Here is a 26007-nt window from a genome sequence, read left to right as displayed (position 1 = left end):
TCTGCACTGTTAGTGAAGCTGGGGGAGGGATTTGGTTATTGTCTTAGTGTTTCTGTTGCTGTGATAAAAAGCCATGACCATAAACAACTTGGGGAGGAAAGGATTCATTTTGGCTTCTGCAGCACAGTCTATCACCAAAGGAAGTCCAGGCAGGAACTCAAGGCAGGAACCTAGAAGCAGGAACTGAAGCAGAGGCCATGGAAGAATGCTTCTTACTGGCTTGCTCCCCATGGCTTGCTCACTCTACTTTTTTATACCGTCCAGAACTACCTTCCCAGTGGGCTAGACCCTTCCACATCAACTATCCATCAAGGAAATGCCTTACAGACATATCTACAGGCCGATCACATGGGGGTATTTTCTCATTTAAGATTCCTTCTTCCCAGATGACCCTATGTCAAGTTGGCATACAAACTAGTTAGCACAGTTGTCCTTCCTGATTTCTGAACCCATTTCCACATGAAGCTTTCACTACGCCTTGATGCTATTGTTTACAGCCATACAATTAATGGAAAACTCCAACATCCACTCCACTCTCCATCACAATGCTTGGGAACTTCATCCCCTCCAGAGTCTATCACCAATACTTTGATACGGAGTTCTGTGACTGCCTCCTGTCTAATGACCTTTACCTCCTGACTTTTAATTCAGAGCTTGGGCTACTATAGTCCTTCTAGTTCCCTCTCCCAATGCCAGATCACCGCTTGCCTCATTTCCTTTCATATCTAGCCAGAAGCAATGAGAATATCACTCTATACACATGCTTTGCTTACCTTCGAAGACCTGGCTATCCCTTTTCCTTCTTCATCCTTCATCACCCTGTTTGACCCAGTCTTAAAGTATTTCAGTCCCTCACCCTCAAACTAGCATAGAAGTAGCCACCCATTAATGAAGAAAAACTTCTGAGAACTCCAGGTATTTTTTTTGTAGGCTTTATGATAAAAACTGGTCATGACCGTCTCCTCCCATGGTCAGCAGCTGCCACCAAAGCTCCCCGAGTCTCCACTAGATTGCCTTGTGCCTTAGTTAGGGTTACTATTGCTGTGATGAAACACCATGACCAAAAGCAAGTTACAGAGGAAAGGGTTGGCTTATACTTCTACATCACTTCATCATTACAGGAAGTCAGGACAGAAACTCACCCGGAGTAGGAACCTGGAGGCAGGAGCTGATGAAGAGGCCAAGGAGGAGTGCTGTTTGCTGACTTGCTCTTGTGGCTTGTTCAGCCTGCTTTCTTATAGAACCCAGGACCATCAGCCTAGGGAGGGCACTTCCTATAATGGGCTGAGCCCTGTCACATCAAACACCAATGAGGAAAATGATCTACAGGCCTGCTTATAGCCCAATCTCATTGAGGCATTTTCTCAATGGAGGCTCCCTCCTCTCCAGTGACTCCAGTTTGTGTCAAGTTGACATAGAACCAGCCAGAATACCTTGCATGTCACTCTCGGCAGATGGCTCTGTCTTCTAACTGACACTTGATTTCCCTCCTTCCTCTACGTTAGCCTCCCCTCCCCCAGTCTCAGCTCTGTCGGTATGCAGCAGGTAGCTGGCAGCTGCTTCCTTCTGCTCCTCCCGTGTTTCTAGCCCTTCGTTTCTCCCCTTCCACCATCACTTTGTCTGTGGTCACATGAAATGTCTGTCTTTCTAAAAACAAGTAAGAAGGAAATAGCAATCACCTTCCACTAACTGTCCCAGCTCTGCCACACACACAGCTGTAGTTTGAAACTTTACCCACTTGATAATGTGTTTCACACCTTCCCTATCTTCTCTTTTCTGAATTTCCTGCTCATCTGAGTCCACTGAATCCACTAAGGCAAAAGACCATGAAGTTCATCAATACCATTTCTGTTTGCAAAGCCACACGCCATTCCCAACCCTCTTAGCAGTATGTGAATGCTCCCTACTTGAAACTGCATCCTCCTCATCCCCCCCTCCGTGGATATTAAAACACTATTTGGTGGCTGAGATTGTTTCATAATTTCTTTTTTCCCCACCAAATGTATCTCTATAGAATGAGATCATGTATATAAGACTGTGAGCTTCCATTTTTCATGTTTTCCACTGCTTCAACAGATACCTGAGACAAACACCTTAAAAAGGAATAGAAGGCTGGTTTAGTTCGTGTTTTCAGAGGGCTCAGCTCATGATCATTTGGCTTTGTTGCCTTGGACCTGTAACATCATGGAGCAGGTGGTGTGGGGGCAAAGTGTGCTCATGTCATGGTAGACTTGGTTGTGATCATGTCAGTCTTCTATACCATGGACTCTGCATCTGTGGGCCAAAAGGACTTCTCAAAAACTTTGTCTTTGCTCAATGTGTACAGAGTTTCTCATTCTCTAATCAATGTCATGTTCTCCCCACTTGCATGGCGTTTATATTGTACCAGGCACTGGCGTTAATCTGGAGAGGAGTTAAATGGTAGAGAGAGAGGGTGATGTGCGGGGTTAGATGAAAAAGACACATCACTTTCCTTAAGAAGCTGAAGCATCCACTTGGGGTTTGGGACCAGTTTCTCATAGATACTGAGGAACTGACTATGCTATATTTCTTCATTTTAAGAATAATCTTTACACTTTATGTACTATTTGATTCTTTTTCAGAAACATATGTAGAACAGCAAAAAGGCACTTTCCAGAGTTCTGTTTCTTCTTACAAACATTTTCCAAAGCCTTCCCTTTCTTTTTACAGACAATGATTCATTTGTTTTGTGGTGGGGAAAGGAACACAGACACACACACACACACACTGAAGTCGAAGGAACACTTGGAGGAGTCAGTTCTTTCCTTCCACTACGTGGGTTCTGAGGGTTGAATGGGGTCATTAGGCTTGTGAGCAAGTGCCTTTGATGCTTCACCAACTCGCTGGCCCGCTCCTCTTTTTGACTCTGGTTTTCCTTTTTCTTATATTGAACTACTTTATCTTGTATTTCATGTTGTCTTTTTTCTTTCCTATTCACCTTTTAAAGAGATTTTTTTAGATTATAATACAATTACATCATTTACCCCTTCCCTTTCCTCTCTCTAAACCCTCCCACATCCCCCTCCTTGTTGTCTTTCAAATGTATGAGTTCTTTTCTCATTCACCGTTATTACATGTATCTACTTGTATGTATATACACACTATTCTTAAATATAACCTACTCGGTCTGTATAATGTTACAGGTGTGTATGTTTTTATGGATAACCAATTGGTATTGGATAAACAATTGGTGTACTTTTCCCTGGGGAAACTATATTTCCTGTTCTCGGCATTCCTTCATTGTATATGGTTAAGGCCTCGTGGGATTTCCCCCACCCATTTTAGCAGGTCTATTGTTGCTGCTGTTGTTCAGCTAATGTTTAGGCAGTCTGTTGGCAGAACTTTGTGGGTATAGCTTCTGACGTTACTAGGAGACACAATCTCACAGCAAAGTCCCTTGTCATCTGACAACCTTACAATCTTTCCACTTCCTTTTCCTCAATGTTCCCCGAGCCTTAGGTGCAAGAGTTGTTTTGTGGATGTGTTCTTCTTGGTTGGGCTCCAAACACTGAAATTTATTAGTTGTGGTTTTCTGTAATGATCTCTGTCTGTTGCAAAGAGAATTTTTATTGATGGAAGTTGAGAAATATATCTATGGGTATAAGGACAAATTATTTAGGGATTATATTGGTTTAGTAAAGTGGAGCTGTAGAGTGTCCTCCAAGATCCATGACTTCACTAGCCCTGGGTAGCTGACTGTGTCTCCGGTACCAATCTCCTTTGTTGAGTGGGTTTTAATTCCAATTAGAGAGCCGTTGGTTACCCCAAAGGTATATGTACCACTACTGCTTCTTAGGTTATCATGACATGCTGGTCACTGTTGCAGTTAATAGGCTCCATAGCTGGGTGGGACTATTAGTTGCTTCCTTCCTTTGGAAGCTTGCCTGGTGCCTTCTGGTACCATGAAAGCTAGTCCTTCATGCAGGAGACTTTCAGGTCAGTTTCAGCTCTGGGTCTTCTAGGACCTCTAGGACCTCCATCTAAAGTGCATGGTGTATTATTCAGCAGTAGCAATTTACCTTCCTCCTTGTGGGGCAACTAAGGGCAATTGGGATAACCTGTGATGTTTTGGGAGTCTTTTGGACAACCCTGAAAACAACTGAAAATAGGGCTTCTCATGTCTTGTATTCAGGTTTTTGTTAGATGGTCTTTGGCTCTTGGAGGGAGCATTGTCATACCAGATGAGAAACTTCCATTTAAACTATATATGTATATTTATACAGAGACTTATGTGTATTACAGGTATTTTTTAGGTAGATAGTTAATAGCATAATCCCTTATGACTGTTCTAGACATTATTACTGTTATTTTGCCCCCCTCTTTCTTATGTATGTGTCTACCTCCTCCCTCCCTGATTAGATCGCCCTGTTTTTCCCATTTCCTGATTAAATCACTTGTACCCTGCTAATATCGTCTCTATTGTCCCCCCATCCCTCCATCCCGGCAATAGTCCTTGTTTACTTTCCTGGTTTCTGCAGTTATTCTACATTGTGTACTCACATCTGAAGGTTGGGGGTTAGGAGCCTCTGATGAGAGAGAACATGCAACGTCTATCTTTCTGGGTCTGGGCTACCTCAGTCAAGATGATTTTTCTTCCAGTTCTATGCATTTCCTTGGATATTTTCTGATTTCACTTTTTTTTACAGCTGAATAGTACTCCATAATATATGTCCCTAGTATGTGCGTATGTATGCCATTCTCATTATCTATTCATCAGTTCAAGGACATTTATGTTGCTTCATTTCCTAACTATCATGAATAGAGCAGCAGTAAACATGACTGAGCAAGTATCTATGGTATAGGTTGTAGTGTCCTTTGGGTGTAGGCAAGGAGTGATATAGCTTGGTCATATGGTATTACTACTTATCCTTAAGTAGGGCAGGACTAAAACATTTACTGAGATAAGGGAGCTTTTGATTATTTATTATTATGTAAAAAATATGTTGTAGGAAACAATGGGCTTTATTACATTAGATATATAATGCACCTTCATTTACAATCAGGGTAGGCAATCAGTGTTCATCTCCCCCATGGGAGGACAGGCTTGTCCCTCTAAACACAACATATTGCCTCTCTTCTTCCCCACCTGCATCTTCCGGTGGGTGAATTGGGTTCTGGCCATCATCCCTAATTCTCACCCACAAAACTGATGAAAACATCACTCCAAGGTCGCTAAAATCATGACTTTTACTCTTGTGTGTATAGAATGTCTTTTGGATTCTGCTTTCTGTGATCTGGAGAGCATAGACATGCACTCTAGACTCAGGCTGCCCTAGCTGCGTGTTGGGTTAACCATCTTGACTGGCACAGCTGTCCTTTTGATTTGTGGCTCCCTCCCTCTGGCCATTCATGCCACCCCCTTCCATCTGGCTCAGTGGACTATCATCACACTTTTTATCTGTCTTCTGACCATCCGGTGGGGCCATGAGGCAGCACAGGCATGGACCATTGGTTCTCCCCTGTGCCTCCTTCAGTGTCTATGCCCTCCTCACACTTGGGCTGAAACATTGAGAAAAACACATGCCAGTTGCTGTGTATCCCTATTACGCTGGCATATATTTTCTACCAGTTTTTTTTCTATGTGGAACCTTGACCAACACAGGGTCTGAGCTGCAGATGAGTCCTCTGGAAAGAAACCTCAATGTACCCAGTGGGTTCCTGATGGCAACATGAAGACATCTCAGTGTTGGTTATGCTGAGGTGTTTTATTGATAAGATAATGGTGTCTGTTGTAGTCTCATTTGATTTGCAGGTTTGGTCTTCATATCCCCAATCATTAGGACCAGACAAACCCTACAGCTCCATTGCTCTGCTGTCCCCACGGTAGAGCCAAACAACCCATGGATGTCTTGGTCACTGACAATATTACTAGAAATAAAATGCACTGGGAGACTCTTGGGCTAGATGTCTAGGGAACAGATTAAAAAACAAACATGCAAATATACTGCAGATAAACTGGAAAGTGATCAGTTCAGGCCACCTGAGAACTTCCTACCCAGTCTCTGGCAGAGAGGAGGCCTGCTCTTTTTTGTAGTTAATCATTTGTCTTTTCTGGAAAAGAAAAGGAGCACGCAGCCCTGTGTGGACTGTGCTCCCAGGGGACTTAGCTCTGTCTCTCAAGTGAAACTGATCTTCCCTGAAGCCTCAGGACCCCTCACCATGGTCACCGCGCTGGCGGTGCCGATAGCTTCTTCTAGTGGAAATGCTGATTGGGACTCACTTCTGGAAAGTGTTTTTATTTATTTTCTTCTCAGAGGTGGATGGAAGTGAATTATGGAAAGTTCAGAGGAAATGTGGAAAATTATCTGAAATAAAGCAATTCTGTGTACTTCCTTTGGGGAGAGATATTTCCTTCACCAGCATTTATTGAAAAGCCATCAATATTAATGCGTATTTTCTCAGAGCTCTGAGACTTTCAGGGTACTTTTCAACTTTTGTTTTTCAAACCTTATAGACTTCCTCTCCTGGCTTTTGATTTGGAAACAAAATTTTCATTTATATTGCAGAATTCTGTTATGAACCTTGTGGGATTCTTTAATAGAAAAAGTGAAATGAAGAGAGGTTGGTTAATATGAAGTAGGGGTTGCCTTCCTGGACCTTTTTTCTTATACAGACCAAGGGAGGACAGACTTAGACTCATTCTTTCTAGACATGCAGACCGTACTTGGTGTGCATTTAAAATCAGCTGTTCAAATCTTGTCTTCAGCATCTGATACCTCTATTTAGTTCAATCATTCTTTCTCCACCATTCTCTCTGTCTTTCTGCTCCTCTTTTATCCATTTCTCATTCAAATGCATATGCTGTGTGTGTGTGTGTGTGTGTGTGTGTGTGTGTGTCTGTGTGTGTGTCTCTGTGTGTGTGTGTGTGTGTAAACCAGAAAACAACCTCTGTGTTCTTGAGACAAGGTATCTCATTCATCTGTGGCTTCCAGATTCAGTCAGGCTGGCTGATCAGCCAGTTTCAGAACCCTGCCCCACGTCCACCTCCCCAGTGTGTGGATTTTGAGTGTGCACCATACACCTGACTCTTTTCCACGGGTTCAGGATTGACCTCAAGTCCTCATGCTTGCATGGCGAACACTTTATTGGCTAAACCATCTCCAATTTGCACACAACACAGTCTTTTAGGCTTTCCCACATTCATCTCCACCCAACTCCACTCCGGAAAATGGGTCCCCATTTACCTCAGAGAGCCTTCGTCTGTAGCATGAACATTGGCTTAGATCAAAATAGGAAACTGTTTCATGAAATCACAGCATCCGAGTGAAAGAGGAGGGAAGGACGCAGACAGCTGGCCTGTGAGGGTCGTGAGGTGCACGGTCATGTGATTTTCCTCCAACCCTAGGCTTTCTGATTGCCCTTGTCAAGAAACTTTATCACTTTACCCAACACAAATTAGCAGCTGCACAGGCTGGGGAGTGTGAGGCTGCACAGATGCAGCATTGTCTTGGCATGGATTGTCCCAAGGAAGGGTAGCAAAGTATCCTCTGCTTGCCCATCATCCTATAATATGATACGAGGTAACACAGCACCGTGCCTGTGAATATCCCAGTGAGTAGTTAGTTACTCCACTGGTGGGAATTTGGGATCTTGTTCCATTTATTTTTTATATTTTGAGCCTAACATTAGCATATGTAAGAAACACTGGAGGCTTAAAGACGAGGCAGCTAGGAGGCACTGAGAGAAACCTTCTTACAAATAGGCTATCCTGTGGTCTTTAAAAATCCACACAAAGTTCACAGAAAGGTTTATGTCATAATGTCTGTAGTATGTACAATACTACCAAACTGGAAAGCACCCACATGTCCTCAACGTTAGAACGGACAGGTGGCGTTATAGACAGAGGAGAAAACCAGTACCACACAACCACAAAACGAACAAACTTGAAGTAAGCCTCATGCAACAATATGAACAGGCAAAGATATTGTGGGCAAAAGATGTGACGCAGGGAAGTCAGACAGCTGCCAATCTTGCAGTAGCTTGGCTGTCAATGGTTCACCTTTTGCAATGATAAGAAAGTGGTGCCTATTTAGTAGACATTTCGCTTCCAGGTTTGAATTTTTATTTTCCCAGGCTCTCCATAGCTAGTCAGATACTCTCTTGAAGCCAGGCAGCAGCAGCCACAGCTCCCAGACAGCTGCTAGGACTGTTTGGTAGGGTTGGGGATCTCAGTGCCTTTTAATGTAATTTGCAGCTTACATGGGGTTGGTTGGGGTGTAATGCCATCATGAGTTGAAAAGCAGCTGTACTCACTGTATGATCCAGTTTATGTGTGGCGGAGAGTCTCTTGAGACTCATCTGCAGTGTAAGAGTTCAAGGTCATAGTCAGTTCAAGGTCATAGTTCAGGTGCAGGGTAGGAGGACAGCAACCTGGAAGGCAGGGATGTGCTGTTTGTGAGTTGAGATCTTATTCTGTGAATAGATTCAGCCTGTGATAGCTCCAAGCTGTGCACTGACCATTTGCAAACTTTCCTGTACATCGCATGCAGTTTGATATAAAGTACAAAAAGCAAAATTTCATCTAAAGTAATATTAGAAATATCTATTTTAAAGCAGATCCTGGTGGGCACCTATTGTGGTTTGCGTCTGAACTGTTCTCAACGGGCTCATGTCTTGACTCTTGTTCCCCAGCTGGTGACAGTATTTTGGGAGGGGCTGGCCCCTTTGAGAGATGGGGTCCAAGGGGTGGAAGTCCAGTGTGGAGGAAAAACCCTTGAAGATCAGATCTGGCTTCTGGAACTGGTTCCGGTCTCAACTGTCTGTCTCACCAGAACTCGAACAGCTTTTACCACATTCCTGCTGCCTGTAGATCAGCTCTCCTGCCATGATGAAATCCTCTGTAACCACACACCAAATTGAATCTTTCCTCCCTTAGAGTATTTCTGGCAAAGTAAATAATACACAAACTCGATACCAGAAAAGCTGGGTCAGGCCATTGGTATGGCTACATCTGACCATGATGTGCTTTAGGCCTTTGTTACCAGTTTTGGGAGGAATTTAGAAAAGCTTGGAGAAGTGAGGTAGAGGAGCCTTAGAAAACTGTAAACATAGCTTAATGAGTGATCTAGAAGAAGTTCAGGAGACCAGAATGCTGATAGAAATACCACTTAGTAAGGCTGGGGAGATGGCCCAGTTAAGAGCACTTAATGCTCTTCCAAAGGACTGGAGTTCAGTTCTTAACACCCATGTCAGGTACCAAGACCACCTTTAATAATAGTTCTAGGCAATCCAAGACAGTCTTCAGTCTCTGAGGGCGCCCACTCAAATGTGGCATACACACACACACACACACACACACACACACACACACACACACACACAAATACAAATAAGTTTTTTTTTTAAAGAAATACTGTTGGTGATGTCTCTGCTCATGAGGTTTCAGAAAGAGGTGAGCACTCTGTCAGAAATGAGACTAGGGGACATTCATGTTATGTTCTGGTAATATATATATATATATATATATATATAACACACATATACATATATGTGTGTGTGTGTGTGTGTGTGTGTGTGTGTGTGTGTGTGTGTGTGTGTGTGTATTCTTGTTCTGGAAATTTGAGCAAAGCAAAGTTAAAAACTAATAGACTGATTTATTTGACGGAACAAATTTGAAGATATTCAAGAATGTTTACTGCGTTCAAGCGATGGCATGGTCATTGCTGCCTGTTTTAGCCAGGCTTACAGTGAGAACTCATAGCAAAAAAACAGTGTAGAAAAGCTTGAAAAGATTGGAATTTAGGCATAAAAGTAAAACGCATAAAGTTGCAGACAAAGCAGTTATGGTTGATAAAGAGATTAGTTCCATTAAAAAGGAGATGCCTGCTTTACACTGGGACATTAGGAAAGAAACCTTGAATGTATTTAAGGAATTGATGAGACACGCGCACACGCACACGCGCGCACACACACACACACACACACACACACACACACACACACACACACACACACTAAGTTCTGCAATATAAAACTGAAAGCTCATTTAAAAGACTTTCTTTTGAAAAAAGTGACATTGGGAAGCTCTGCTTGCAACATGCCACCTAGGGAAGTATTTTTCCAGGTTCAGTAGCCTGGGCAGTTAGAGGCCTCTCTAGCTACGGTCCAAGGGAGCAAGAATTATGGGATCAAGAAGACAGCCACCAAGATTTTGAAGAAAAGTTTATGGGGCCAGGTGAGTACAAGAGGGTCAGATTCCTTGCTGGGAGTCTCTTACAAGGTGATATGCATGGAGCTTTGCTAAGTTGTAGTGGAGTTCTCAGGATTGTAGATGGCACAAATGTGAAACATCTACTGAGGAATCCTGAAGGCAACTGATAAAACTGGTCCAAGAGAAGGACTTTGTGTCCCAAAAGTGACAAGGTCATAGGTATAGGACTGCTCAAGTCCAAAGGAGTTTACATAATGACACTGTGTGTCCTGGATGATGATCATTGAGCTACAGGAGGTAAGGTCTACCCTGCTAGCCTTTGAGATCACTTTGATCCCATTTATTGTATCACTTTTCCCAGAGAGACATAAAGAAAATCTGTTCACCCTGAGAGAGGGTGGACTAAGAGACCAAATACAGTATTCTATCCAAGTCCACCTTGGTGAGTCAATAAGTGCCTTGGCTACTTACAGGAGCAAGGGTAATTTAAAGACACCTATGTCATGGGTAGGTCTCCTAGGCAGTTTACAGGTGGCAACCTCGCTAAGAAATTTTACCCTAGCACACTGCTTCCCTCCTCTAGAGTGGTGATTAGGATTCTGAGGAGAGAGGAAGCTGTGCGACTCATGTCTCTCCCCAATATTCCACGAGGGAATGCAAGTCCTCACAGATGTCCTGATTCATGACAGCCTCATGAAGGCCTTGTATCTCCTGAGCCTCACGAGTCTCATGAGTCTTGTGATCATCCACCCACTCGCTCCATGAGGAAATATTAATAGGCTTGATCTCTGAGTGTCTTATACAAACCTTAACAGCTATGCACCTTCAAAACAGTGATGACTATTTCCAACATGGAGGAAGCAGCTGCCTGCACCACACTGTTCCTTCCTTCTGTGACTCCATTCTTCCCTTTTGGAATGGAAATGAATACCAGGTGCAATTGTATGTTAGAATTATGTGACTTTGTTTTTATTTTGCAGAGCCATGTAGATGAGTCTGACTTGAGTCTCTGAAGAGACTCTGAACTTTGGCCCATTGAACAATATTGTAATTGATTGTCTGGTAGACCCTGTGAGCCTCCAGGGAACAGACACCTTCCTGTGAAACACCTCCAAGATGTACAAAAGAACAACTCCATCACAGCAGCATGATCAGGGCACCTGACCTCTAGTTATCTCTGTAGAGAGGTGGGGGCATGAGGAATCATTTTCCATCTCTTGTTCACAGTAAACCCCAAAGATCCTGCCATCCAGTTCCACGTTTTCTGACTTACCCTCACCACAGGGCTGTGAGCTGACGGAAGACCCAGATGCCCAGTCTAAGACCTTTCTGGACTTCACAGTTCCACCATGAGGACTGAAGGTTCCTGAAGGCCCCAGGCCTCAGGAGGGGATGCTGCTGCTGGCTGACTGGCTGGGTGAGCTGTCTCAGTAGGCCACAACCCTCACTCTGATCATCTGTATGGTCTCCATCTTTCAGGACGGAGAGGGGGGCAGGCTTAGGCGACTGCTGCTCTCTGTGGGGGGGAGCAGGCTGTGGAGAGAGAGACACAGTGTTCAGAGTACTTCATGGTTCTTTCCCAAATGTGCATGCTGACTTTTCCTTTTCTTTTCTTCTACTGTAATAAAATACATTATTATTAAATTTTATACATAAATAAAAATAAAATACATATTTTTAACATTTACCACTTTATTCTAAAGGGTACAATTTAGTGGCATTTAATGTCTTCACAGTGCAATGCCACCGCCATCGTCATCTAACTCCAGAGCATTTTTGCCCCCCTCAGAGGAAAGCCCTGCTGCTGAGCAGTCATGCCACCTCCTCCTCCTTTCTGCTCCTGGCATCCACCAATCTTTAGTATTTTTATTGCTGGTTAGTTACTTTTGTTCTAAAGAGAACAATGTCACATGATCTCCACTTTCGCCAGGTCTTTTGTTAGTCCTTCAATGGAAGGAATTCCTGAGTTTCCCAAGGTCCCTGCTCGATTTTCAAGAAGCCTTGGGGATTAATGGAACCACTTCTGAGGGTTAAGCAGGAGAGAGAATGGAGCTTTCCAAATGACCTTGTACCCAAATCCCACTTTCCTCCCATTTTTCCTTCCTTCCACTCTGCTGGTTTTTTCCCACCAGGCCAGGTCATGAGTGGAGCTCATGAACTGAGACACAATATGACTGAAAAGTTTCTTTGAGCAAGAGCAGGAATTTGAGAGCACCTGTCTGAACCGGGTCCTAAGCCCTGTGAGGAGATTGTAGAGCAGGTATGTCCCGGGAAAACAGGACACACAGAAGAAATTGATGGCAGTGACACCATTGCTGACTCCGGCCTTTCCCCTCAGGAAATCCCCAGTTATATGATCACACATTTGTGGTCCACTTCTAATTAGGGGCCCTTAAGTTTGAGTTTTCTATACTGTCACGGCCATTTATGAGAAATGGCTCAAACTCAGTTTTGTTTCTGTTTGCAAACCAGGCAAGTCTGTGGCCATGTAGGAGGTCTAACTAGCTCTATCATCTCTGCTGTTCCTCAGTCCTAACTAGCTCTATCATCTCTAGTGTTCCTCAGGCCTAACTAGCTCTATCATCTCTGCTGTTCCTCAGCCCTGCTCTCCAGTACAGCTCACTTTAAAGACATCCCAGATGGTTTGGGCAATCCAAGTTGGGGCAGTGGGAGCTCCAGAGGGCTTGTGTCTGCCCTAGTATCAACAGGTCTCCCTTTCCTAGGTCCCTTGGGGTTGCCTCAGCCAAAACCATGTTGACATTTTAATCCAGGAAAGCTGTGAATGATCTTGAGAGGAACTTAGCTTGAATTACCCAAGCAGGTCCTAAGAGCAACCCCAGGCCTCTCTGTAAGGTACCCTGTGTATGGAAAAGGTGGAGGGAGGTTCAAATGTCACCAGCAGATATTGGTGTGTTGTGACCATGAGTCAAAGAAGGCTAAGAGCCACTAGAAACTAAAGAACTAATTAACAGATCCTCCCCTCCACCTCCAAAGGGGTTGGGGCCCTATCAGTACCTGAGTTTTTGATTTCTGTCTTCTAGAATGTACTTTAGTTGTTTCAAGCTCTGCTCCCCCACCCGCACCCCCACCACACCTATGTGGAAATCTGTTACTACAGCCCTAGGACAGCAACACACAGGGGTGTGGTGGCAATTTTTCAGTAGGTGAGAGCTGGTCTCATCCCCACTTTTATCAGATTTCTATCCCTGTCACAGATCACCACAGATTTAGAGGTCTAAAGCAATGACAGATTCTTACACTGTGGTTCTGGGTTCAGAAGTCTGGCGTGACTCTTGCAGGCCTAAGATCAAGCTGGCGGTTGACAGGGCTGTGTGCCTTCTGGAGGCTACAACAGAGGATCTGTTTCCTTGCCTCTTCCTTCTGGAAGCATCCTGCATGTCAAGTGTATCTCTGCACCTCTCTGACCTCTGCTTCTGCTGTCTCATGTCCTTCTCTGACTCCGACAAAGAGCCCGTGATTACATTGGGAACCCACTTATCTAATCAGGGAGTTTAATCAGGTCTGGAAAGCCCCTTTCACTGTGTAAGGAAACATACTCTGAAGTAAGAGGTAACTGTGGTAGTGGGCCTCCCACACCACCCTTGCTTTGGGATCACCAGGGCTGCTCTTGTCCTTTTGCTAACAGGAGACATCCCTAGCTCCTATAGTATTCAGGTGACTCCAGCTAGTTTAAACAAAAAGGACTACGTCTCTGGGAAGGAAATGGCTTGTGAAAATTGGAAAGACTTCAGGAATGTACTTGATACTGAGTGCCCAGCAGTGATTCCTAAATTCACACAGGGCTGCCAGTTAACAGCAGACTGTGGTTCTTTTTTGTTTGTTTGGTTGTTGTTGTTGTTTTTCAAAACAGGGTTTCTCTGTGTAGTACTGTCTGTCCTGAAACTCACTCTGTAGACGAGGCTGGTCTTGAACTCAGAGATCTGCCCACCTCTGCCTTCTAAGTGCTGGGATTCAAGGCATGCACCACCACTGCCCAGCTCAGATAGGGGTTCTTTACCTGAAGGAGGTGACCTCTACCTTCATTCCTGAAGATCCTGGGCCATTTGTCCCCATGTAGGATTATAGTGTAGTTTCCCATGGACCTTCACCATGGGGACAGTAATACTAGAAGCTGCTTCTACCAAATCTCCTGTACTCCCAACAAATCTCCATCTCTGTTATGGGATCTATTCCAATTCCCCCGTGATGGTCTGACTCAATAGTCTCAACTGACACTGTAACTTCTCTATTAGCCTATTGACTCTAAGGGATGAGCCCCAAGTGGCCAGAGGGGAATCTCCAGCCACTGCTGTACTTCTCTCCCAGGCCTTTGTCTTACCACCTGTCCCACCAGAACAAAAGCCTTGTCGTTCTCCTTCCCATGCCCTCCAGACCTCTTCACTGTGGCATCTTATGAGGCATCTTACAACCCATTGGAACTTTCTGAGAACAAACTATTGCCTATGCAATAGATGATGAAACTCTCCAGAAAGCAGCTCTTAGGCTGCTAATCGGCCCCAAATAAGACACGCCCCACACCTTCAATGTCCAGGTCCAAACACTTAATCCCCTCCCACTCTCTCTCTGCTGACTGTGCGACCTCCCCGTCTTTGGTCCACTCATCCGCCCAGTCTGACAGTTCGGGTTTCAGATTCTGACCCTCTACAGCTTTGTGTCCATGTATGAGTATGCAAGGAGTCACCTGACTGAGAGCGGGGGTCCCACTCCCCATCTCATTGATTCGTTTTCTCTTTGGTCTGCCGCTCAGTGTTGCATCCCTGTGTTAGGTAGGCTTCCCTAGACAAACAGAACTAAGGAAGAGGGGAAGAGGGAGAGGGAGAGAGGGAAGGATGGAGCAGGAGAGGGATGGAGAGATACGCAAGTGTGAGCCTCCACACACACAAAACACACAAGTTATAAAGAGGGATTTACTGCATTAATTTATGTGACAGGGTCTGGGTAAGCCAGTAATGGCCAACTGCATTCTATAGAAGCTGAGAACCAAGTGTCTGTCCAATTCTAGAAGCTGGATCTTTCATCCGTCCTGATCCAGCCCTGAAGTCCGGGAATTTTCCTGAAAAGTCACCGGTAAGAATCCCTGTTGAAAGGCCCAAGGAGCTGGAGTGTGATGCCCTTGGATGATGGCAGCTGGGCTAGAGGTGCTCACTTAGGGAGAGAGAGCTGGCAGACATGCAGATTGCTTTTCCTGAGACTTCTTTTTGTCTGGGTGCCTGCTCTCTGTTGGAAGGTGCTTCTCACATTGAAGGAGATCATTTCTGTTCTTGTTCCATTTCTGTTACTGTGACAAAAGCACTAACCAAAAGCAACACAGGGAGCCTTTGTTTAATTTTACAGGTTCGGGTCCATCACTGAGGGAAGTCTGGGCAGGAACTCAAGTAGGAACTTGAAGCAGAAACCACGGAGGAACACTGCTTTCTGGCTCTCTCACAGGCTCACGCTTAGCTAGTTTTTTTTTTTTTTTTTTGGTTTAGTTTTTCCAGGACCACCTGCCCAGGGAATAGTGCTGTCCACAGTGAACTGGGCCCTGCTACATCAATTCACAATCAAAAGAAGCTGCTACAAAATGCTCACAGGCTATTCTTATCTGGGCAACCCCTCAGGTGAGCCTCCCTTCTCAGATGACCCAAGGCTGTGCACGCTGATAGTTAAAGCTAACTGGGGTTCTGTCTCTCAGTCACTGTCTCACATGTCAACTCTCCTGGGAACACCCCTGCAGACATAAAGATGTGCTTCACCACTCCTGTACCTCCTTTTAAAACCTCTTTGTGGCCGGGCGGTGGTGGCGCACGCCTTTAATCCCAGCACTCAGGAGGCAGAGCCAGGCGGATCTCTGTGAGTTCGAGGCCAGCCTGGTCTCCAAAGCGAGTTCCAGGAAAGGCGCAAAGCTACACAGAGAAACCCTGTCTCGAAAAAACAAAAAACAAAAAACAAAAAACAAACAAACAAAAAAAAAACCTCTTTGTGATGGTTCGAATAAGAATGGTCTTCATAAGCTCATCTATTTGAATGCTTAGTCAACAGAGAGTGGAACTATTTGAGAAGGATTAGAAGGATTAGGAGGTGTGGCCGTGTTGGAGTAGGTGTGGGCTTGTTGGAGGAAATATGTCACTGGAAGTGGACTTGGAGGTTTCAAAAAGCTCATATCAGGCATAGCATTTCTCTCTTGGATCAGGACATAGCTCCAGCACCATGCATGCTGCCATGATCCCAACTGTGCTCCTTGCCATGATAATAATGGACTAAACCTCTGAAACTGTAAGCAAGCCTCCATTTAAATGCTTTCTTTTATGAGTTGCCTTGGACATGGTGTCTCTTCACAGCAATAGTAACCCTAATGAAGACACTCTTAATCGAGTCAAATTAACATCACATCCAAACATTATAAGTCCACCCCTTGTCAACGTGACATTCAACTACATCTCTATATAGCATACTTAATTTCAAAATAAATACAGTAAAATAGTCATAATTTTACATAAAACAATGTAACTATTTAATATATAAAGAAACTATCTCCAGAATAGGTAGCAACCTTCTTGCAAGGATGCTTAACACTTTTGAAATTGCATAACTTAGGTGTGACATTATAGAGCTAATGGAATTTACTGTTGTTAACTCTATATTGTATTACATGGTAAAAGAATAGAAAGAAATAGAATGAAAAAATGGATATCATATATATTATAATATATTGTCTTAGTCACAGCTCTATTGCTATGAAAAGACATCATGACCAAAGCAACTCATGAAGCATTTAATTGGGGGCTTGCTTACAGATTCAGGGGGTTGGTGCATTATATCATGGTGGGAAGCAGACAGATGTGGCACTGGAGCAGTAGCTGAGAGCTTCACATCCTGATCAGCAGGCAGCAGAGAGAGAAAGAGAGAGAGGGCATCCATGGACTTTTGAAACCTCAAAGCCCTACCCCTAATGACACACTTCCTCCAACAAGGCCACACCTCCTAATTCTTCTAACCCCTTTCAAACAGTTCCATTCCCTGATGACTGAGCATTCAAATAAATGAGCCTATGGGAGTCATTCTCATGAAAACCACCATATATATTTTGTATTAACAAATACATACTAACTATACATAATATATATTAACACAATGGGAAGGGAACATTCATGACTACTACAATCCTTTTCTGTAATGGGCATATGACCATAACTTGTAGGTAAGGCTGCCTTCTATCCATTCTATATGCCCACTACCTTACAGCAAGTCTTGTTGTTTACCTGGAAAGGCAAAGGATATCTTCATTCCTGAAAGATCTGAGCCATTTCCCACTCTGCCTAGATTGCATTGTCCTTTCCCATGGACAGTAACCATAGGTAGTACTAGGAGGTGCCTTGAGGGACTTCTTGTACTCCAGACACACTTGCCTTGCCTCCGCTATAGAGTACCATTCCAATTTTCCTTGGTAGTCTAGATCAGTCACCCTGGTAACAAACATTGTTACTGTTTTCTTAGCCTCTTGAATCAAGGGCATGATGAGCCCAAGTGGCTGTAATTAAACCATTGTTTTCCCGAAAGCAGATACCATGTTTGCATGGACAGTTAAGACAGTGTCATTCATAACATGTAATGGTTTTGAATCTGAACTGGTGTTTGGGGCAGCATTTGCTGGTGACGTGTGACATGAGGGTGTGCACAGAACACTGTTTACAGAACCAGCACCATAGCCAAGCTGTGCAATGCAACACAGGTGGGCACTGTCAGAGACCCTCAGATTTATTACACATTCACTTTTGAATTAAGTCTTGGTGGACGTATGCTTCCAAACCTTTCATTGTTGCTAGATTTTACATGACTGCCCTTAGATTCAGCTATGTGACCCCGTACAGGGTCATGTGCTACAGTTGGAGGGACAAAACCAATATAATATATGTTATACAAAGGAATTGTTGGCTCAGCTTACATAAGAGGACTGGATAATTTAATAGTAGCCACTTATATGGCAGAGAGGCAGAGAAGCCAGACAACTGCCTCTTGTGGTGTAGCCCCCTACAGGCTGACATGTTTGAGCACTTGACCACCAGCTGGTGATATTGTCTGGGGAAGCTGTAGAAGCTTTAAGATGTGTGGTCCAGCTGGCAGAAGTGGGTATCTGGTGCTGAACCTTACAGAAGTTGTACTCACTTCTGGTTCCAGTCCAAGCTCTCTGCCTCCTGGTTAGTGCCGTTTGAGAAGCTGCTGACACATGCTGTTGTGGCCACAGATTGACCCACTCTAGTCCCTGTGCCTTCTCTGCCATGATGGATTGTACCCTCTGAAACAGAGGCAAAACCAATTCTGACCTTAAGTTGCTTGTGGTGGGTATTTCGACACAGTAAAAAGGAAAGCTCTCGTAGGAAGCTGGATGCCTTAGCAGCCCCAGTCTTCTAATGAAGGCTTGGAGAGTCCCAGGGTGTCTCTGATACTGAGTCCCCACTGAAAGGCTGATGCATCTGAGATATGATGTCAGTGGACAATGGCAGCAATGACGGACAGCCTCCTTCAGGAGAGAGGCTTATAGGTGAGGTTGCGGCCTCCCTTACACTTCTTAGAACCTCTGGAATATGCCACTCCATTCCTGGCCAGTCTCCTCCCTCCTCTCCAGCCACATCACTTGTCTGGAGTGATGCCCCAGACATTTTCGAATCCAGTCAGGTTGACTAGGAAGACCAACCACCACAGCCTCAACTGCAGGTTCATTGTTTCCAAGGCAAAACTGAGGCTCCACATCTGTCCTTCCACCTACATCTGCTCCTCCCCTCCACACCCACACCTCCCCTCTACACCCTCTCCTCCCCTCCATACCTGCTCCCCTCCACACCTGCTCCCCCCTCCACACCCGCTTCCCTCCCCCACATCTGCTCCTCCCCTCTACATCCGCCCCTCCCCTCCACATCCGCCCCTCCCCTCCACATCCGCCCCTCCCCTCCTACATCCGCTCCTCTCCTTCCCATCCTCTTCTGCTTCCTTCTGAGCTCAGCACTGTTGACACTGCCCTTGCCCAAGAATTTTATTCCCTCCAACCCCTCTGGATGTTACTTCTCCACTGTCTGTTGCATGTAAGGCTTTCATTTTCACATTCTAACTTCTCTCCTCAGTCAGGGTTCTCCCTGGCTTTGCGTCCTGGGAGGACAGAGGCTATCCGTCTTCACCACATCTCAGAGACAAGCACAGAAGACAGCTCATAGAGTTCAGTCATTACTGTTAGGTCACTGACTCTCTTGAGATTGCTTCTTCATTAGAAAAATAAGGGTGTGGTGTGACAATAGACAAGAAGAGAAACATCTGGAGATGTTGCTGTGTGTGAAAATGCTATGTACCGAGAAGTGTGATGAGTTAGGATAGAGGACAAGTTTGCATGTGCGTGTGCGTGTGGTGTGTGTGTGTGTGTGTGTGTGTGTGTGTGTGTGTGTGTGTGTGTGGCTCACCATGGGTGAAATGAGTATTATCTAGGAAGAAGCTAATGGTGACTTAGACATACTTGCCTGGGCACAGCTCATCCAACAGTCCTCCCTTCTAGATATTTCTCAGGAGCTACTACCTGCTCTCTGTTTTCCTCGATTCCTCGGGTGGGGAAGTTAGGACTCAGACAATTGGCTTTTCTGGCTTTGTAGTCTGTTAGACAGAAGGTCTGTGGTCAAGTAGACATGGCCTTTTCTGGCGTAGCATATTCCATAGGCCTCTCCTGCTGGCCAACTTGACAGAAGTTCTAGAGCGAAAATCCTGGCTGTCCAGTTACAAATAGTATAACGTCTGAGGTACTGTCTTGCTCTTGACCTGTGTTCTGGCTGGTTCTTTATGGAGAGGTGTCTGTCCTTAGGCAAGAGGTCTGGAGAAGGCACTGTATCATAGCACCCCAGCACAGCACAGAAGGGCCAGGGTGGCTTCTTTAAGCAGCACCACCCTCCCCCAAACCTTCCCTGCCTGTCATTTACCATTTACCTGAGACCCAGGGCTAATGACTAGTTTCCCGGTTCTGTGGATAATGGATTCTTGTTACCCTGGGCTCAGTGTCCCTTTGTCACTTCTGTTCATGTGACTTGCCTTTAGAAGGAAAGAAACACCTAAACTAGCTTCTCCACACCCATTGTCACCCTTGCTAGAGCCCAAGATGACCCACAGGTGACAACTGCAGCCACCTGAGGGAATATAAACAGGAGAGGCATTTCTCTTCACGACTCACAGTCAAAGGGACTAACACCCACAACACTCTGTTATAGTCCCTATGACAGGCAGTATAGTGCCCCCCTAAAGATGCAGACTTCCTAATTCCTGGATGTTACCAGAGGCTAGTGTAACTACACTAGCTTATATGAAAGCCTTGGTTACAAGTTCTGTGCTAAAGGGATGATCATGAGTCTTGTTGGGAGTGATCAGACTGTAAAAGTCCATAAAAGCACAGTGGGGAACCAGGAGCATCTGGGATGGATCTCGTCTTCCTGATAGCAGAGTCTGTATAAGGAGGTTAGAACCATGCAGACTCGTTGCTGGACCACCTCCAGATGCTAGAAAAACAGAAATGGATCTTCCCGGACCCTCTAGGAAGGCAGCCTTGTTGGCACCTTGATTTTTACCCAGTGAGACCCACGTTGACTTTTGACCTCTAGAGGTATACAGTGATAAATCAGTGTTGTTTAAAAGCCACCAAGGACTTTGCTATAGTTGTGCAGACAATGAGCATGGCCCTTGGAAGGTTGCTGTTCTCTGCCCACAGGTGAACTCACACACTTGGCAAAGGCTAGAGTCATACGTTTGACTCATAGGAGGTTGGGAACAATAGGTAGCATAATGGGTTTCCCCATTACCCTGTCCAGTTCAGAGGGAAGGGCTGTGAGCCTTTCAAAACCCCAGAACACTAGGAAGGATCTGTCCCAGCTCTTTGTCTGACACTCCACTGATGTTCAAACTCGACAGTTGCTGCTCCACGGCCCTCATCCCTATGGTGTACCTTCTAAATGCTTCCTTCTCTTTCATACTTGCCACTTACATGCCTCCCTGTATTGGCTCCACCCATCATAAACCTCTTTCATTCTGGTCTGCATATGTGACTTCTCTCTAACACCTATTCATGTTACCCGGGGCTTTCTAGAGGAACAGAATGTAGTACGTGTATGTGTGTGTGTGTGTGTGTGTGTGTGTGTGTGTGTGTGTGTGTGTGTAATTCACAAATACACACACACACACACACACACACACACACACACACACACACAGGGGATTTATTAGAATGGCTTGCAGGCTGTGGTCTACCTACAATGGCTGTCTACCAACTGAAGATCCAAAAACCCAGTAGTTGTCCAGTTCACAAGGCTGTACGTCTCAGCTGGTCTTTGGTATACGCTGTGCAGTGATTTGAAAGAAAATGGCCCCATAGGGAGTGGCACTATTAGGAAGTGTGGCTTTGTTGGAGTAGGCATGGCCTTGTTGGGGCAAGTGTGTTAAGATGGTGGGGGTGGGCTTTGAAGTCTCCTATGCTCAAGCTATGCCCGGTGCAACAGCTCATCCTGCTGCCTGTGGATCAAGATGTAGAACTCTCAGCTCCTTCTCCAGCACCGTGCCTACCTGCATACCACCTGCCATGACAATAATGGACTAAGCCTCTGAACTGTAAGCTAGCCCCAACTAATTGTTTTCTTTTTTAAGGGTTGTCATGGTCATGGTGTCTCTTCACAGCAATAGAAACCTTAACTAAGACACAGTGGAATCCCAAAGACATGAGCTTTGATGCCAGTGAAGGAATGAACTTGCCAGGGAGATGAGAGCAAGCAGGCAAAGAGAGAGCAAGCTTCCTTCTTCCTTGTCCTATATGTAGGCTGTCAGCAGAAGGTATGGCCCAGATTAAAGGTGGATCTTTCCACCTTAAAAAAAAAAATCTGGCTTAAGGGTGTGTCTTCCCACCTCAAAGATCCTGATTAGAAGTGACTCTTGCCACTTCAAATGATTTAAGATAAAAATCCCTCACAGGTGTGCCCAGCCATTTTCGAGTTTACGTGAATGCCAGACGCTGTCAAGTTGACAACCAAGAACAGCCATCACATACCTGCTCCTCTTTCTGGGCCCTGATCCATTACAGGGGGCCTTCAGTTCACATTGAAGGCTTTCTTCATCTGGGTCACTGGGGTTCAGCCTCCTCCGGGTAACCTTGGCTTTTTTTTTTTTTTTTTTTTTTTTTTGTTTTTCGAGACAGGGTTTCTCTGTGTAGCTTTGCGCCTTTCCTGGGACTCACTTGGTAGCCCAGGCTGGCCTCGAACTCACAGAGATCCGCCTGGCTCTGCCTCCCGAGTGCTGGGATTAAAGGCGTGCGCCACCACCGCCCGGCCAACCTTGGCTTTTGAAGGAAAGGGGATGAGTTGTCCCCTCATCCTCCCCAGTGCCACCCTGACATCTTTCTCATCTGTCTGCTTCTGCAGAGGCCGCTCTCTTCGTTTGAGCCCTCATCATTTTCTAACATCACAGCTTCCCTACATGGGTACCAGTCCCTAGAGCATAGTCATCCTCTCTCCCATGTCGGGATGCCCAAAGGTGTGTCGAAAGGCCTGGAACCCACTTTTTCCAAAGCTGCTTCCCTTCAGCCCTGTTCCGCCTCCCTTATGCCACCAGCCTGCTGACTCTCTCTTTGCATTTCTCACCTTTACTTCTCCCATGGCACTTCCTTTGCCTGCTTCCAGAATTAGCTATAGATGCACTCATCAGGCAAGCCCAGTCCAAACATAAAAACCCCTCCAGTGAATTTTAACAGAGAAAAAATTTCAATTTATTTTATTAAATTTTCTATTCATTTTACATACCAACTAAAGATCCCCCTCTCCTCCCTCCTCCCACCCCCAGCCTTCCCCCCCCAACCTACCTCCTCCATTCCTACCTCCTCCAAGGCAAGGTCTCCCATGAGGAGTCAGCAGAGCCTGGTATATTCACTTGAAGCAGGTCCAAGCCCCTCCTGCCTGCACTAAGGCTGCATAAGGTGTCCTACCACAGGCACTGGGCTCCAAAAAGCCAGCTCATGCACCAGGGATGGATCCCAATCCCACTACCTGGGGAACCCCTAAACAGTTCAAGCTAAACAACTGTCTTGCCTGTCCAGAGGGCCTAGTCCAGTACCATGGGGGCTCCACAGCCATTGGTCTACAGTTTATGCATTTCCACTAGTTTGACTGGCCATCTCCTAATAGAGAAAATTTAATGTGAATAATTGCTCAATAGTTGTTAAGGAAACAAAAGGTGTAAGAAATTGCTTATGTTTTCAGTGTATCCAGAAGCAATGGATTCAGGAAGTAGCTACCCCTGATAATGGTAGGGGAATAGGAAAAAGTTGAAATTGGCTCTGAGTTAAATCTCAGACTTCTGTAAAGAGCATTGGCTGAGCTGGGACCCATCTGAACCTACAAGAGCATCCTCAGTGTGAGGACGGGAATGGGGTAAGAATGGGTAGGAGTGGAACTGGTACTCGGAATACAGTAGCTTTAACGCAACCACCTGTTATAGCTGGAGTAGAGAGGATATCTGGACGCCACTGTCAGAATTTCTCTTATGTTGCAAGATTTAGAAATAAAAAGACAGAATGCTCTGTTAAATTTAAATTTTAGCTTGCTTATAGGTGGAGTTTTTAGTATAAATCTACCCCATGCAGTGTTTGAGCTATATAGAGGCTAAAACTTGTATTTGTTACTGATCTAAAAGTTTACCGTGGCTTAGACATCCTGTATTTTACCTGGAAACTCTTCTCTCATTTTCCCTCTGACTAGAACTACCAGGCAGCAGTTAGCAGAGGAGAAATGTGGCTTTCAGAGTCTGTCCATCATCCCGAACACCAGGCACATGGACTTGGAGCTGAGAGAGATTGTAATGAAAGGCTAGACATCTTTTGTTACCTCTACCCTAGCTTCCTCCAGTGTCTTTTATTAATAGATATTCCCAAAGATTTGTTATATATATATAATATATATATATATATATATTATATATATGTATATATTTCAGGGTATGCACATATGAGTGTAAGTAGCCATAGAAGCCAGATGCCCTGGAGCTGGAGTTATGGGCACTGGAGAGCCACCTGAAATGGGTGTTGGAAAATGAACTTAGGTCCTCTGAAAGGGCAGTATATGCTCCTAACTATGGAGTCATCCTTCCAGCCCCTGTTGATCATTATTTACTTGATTACTCTCCTCATAGGAAAGAGATGTTAGTGTGGACATTGTAGGAAACTCCAGATTCTAGAAGTCTCTAGAAATTACCAGGTGGCATGGAAGAGTCAATTGAACTCTGCTCCTGGCCTTGTCTTTGAGCTCTCTTCCAGGCTCAGTTTCTGCCCAGTGCTTCCAAACATCTGAGCCTTGGTCTACTTAGGGCAGCTCTGAGCCAAGCGACTGTGGCCATGCTGGAGGCCTGGGACAGGAAGTGCTGGTCCCCTCTGTGACAGCACCAAGTCTCTGCTTTCATTTCCTATTTTGAAAGGTAGTTCCCGCTCCCTTTCATTGTTTTAAACTCCATCATAGAATGAATCACACTCTATGGACAAAAGCAAAAATCTTCCTGAGTGATGAGGCTGGCTTCACAGATTTTGACCACTCTGTTGGTTTCCCAGCCCTGGACATTGACCCAGAGGACATGATGAAATACAGGCAGGATGTTGTGAGCCAGTTGGCCTCAGGGTTTCATTCAATCTCCTTTCTCCCCTTCCAGGTCTTTCTTTTTTGTGGTCTGACATTCAAGGCCTGCCTAATTTGACATCTATCCACTTTGGCGATCTTATATTCCATTTCAGCCTAGTCTTCTCAGTACTAGTCCAGAGGGAAAACATTCCTACCCAAACACGATATGCTTGTTTACTGAGAAGAGCATGCTCAAAGGATGATTATCCTCACCAAATAACAGCTGAAAGAGTGTAAACATTAGCCCTCCAACAACCCAGATCAGTCCCCTGAGATAGCATCAATGCACATTTTATTTCCCGAGATGAAAATAGATTCAATGTTTTTGTGTGTGAGAGCAATACATGTTTATTGTATAAAGTTCAGGGAAAAGAGTAGGGAATGAAAATTATAATTATGAATATCCATCAGCCAGAGAAAGTCACAGTTTGCATTTCAACATATCATTTTCCCAAGCAAACATATACATTTGCATGCTTGTACATACTCATACACCCCCTTTGTTGTGGGTTTATGTTTCCAAATAGTGTGTTACTCACACTAGCTAAGTTTTACTACAGCAATAAATTAACTCTGGATTCTCAGTGGCTTAATAAAAAAGATTTATTTCTAGTTCATAATACTCTTTTCCAGCACAGGTTGGCAGAGACTCTGCTCTGTACGGCTATTCATCCATCAGGCTACCAGACACCCCACTGTCCCATGACCATGTCCTCTGGCTCACATGGTCTTCTCAATTACTGCAGAAGAGGAGGGAAAGGAGAGATTTAGGGATCAGCTTTGTATGTCTCCAGCCAGAAATGATACAGGTCACTTCTGTACACACTTCGTTGGCTAAAATTAACCATATGATCCTGATCCTACCCAACTCCAAGGAACTAGAAAAGACAGCTTTCTGCATGCCCAAAAGGGAAAGAAGAAAGGTGTGTTCTCAAATACTGTATTGCCACTCAAACTTGGCTTGTATGTATGTATGTATGAACTTACAGTCTACTATTAGCAGCTAGCAGTTTGCCAGGGATGCTCTTTTATGGCTATTGCTACTGCTGTTAATAGCTATATAGAACGCTATTGTAAGGACAAATCACTTGGACTGGAATAATTCCTTATCAACTAATGCCTTATTACTAGGCCAATTTGATTTTTTTTTTTTTTTTTTTTTTT

Source organism: Peromyscus californicus, unplaced genomic scaffold (genome assembly GCF_007827085.1).
Source record: "Peromyscus californicus insignis strain IS unplaced genomic scaffold, ASM782708v3 Scaffold_4__1_contigs__length_199733344, whole genome shotgun sequence".
In the NCBI taxonomy this organism is placed as follows: Eukaryota; Metazoa; Chordata; class Mammalia; order Rodentia; family Cricetidae; genus Peromyscus; species Peromyscus californicus.
This window is presented reverse-complemented; position numbering follows the sequence as displayed.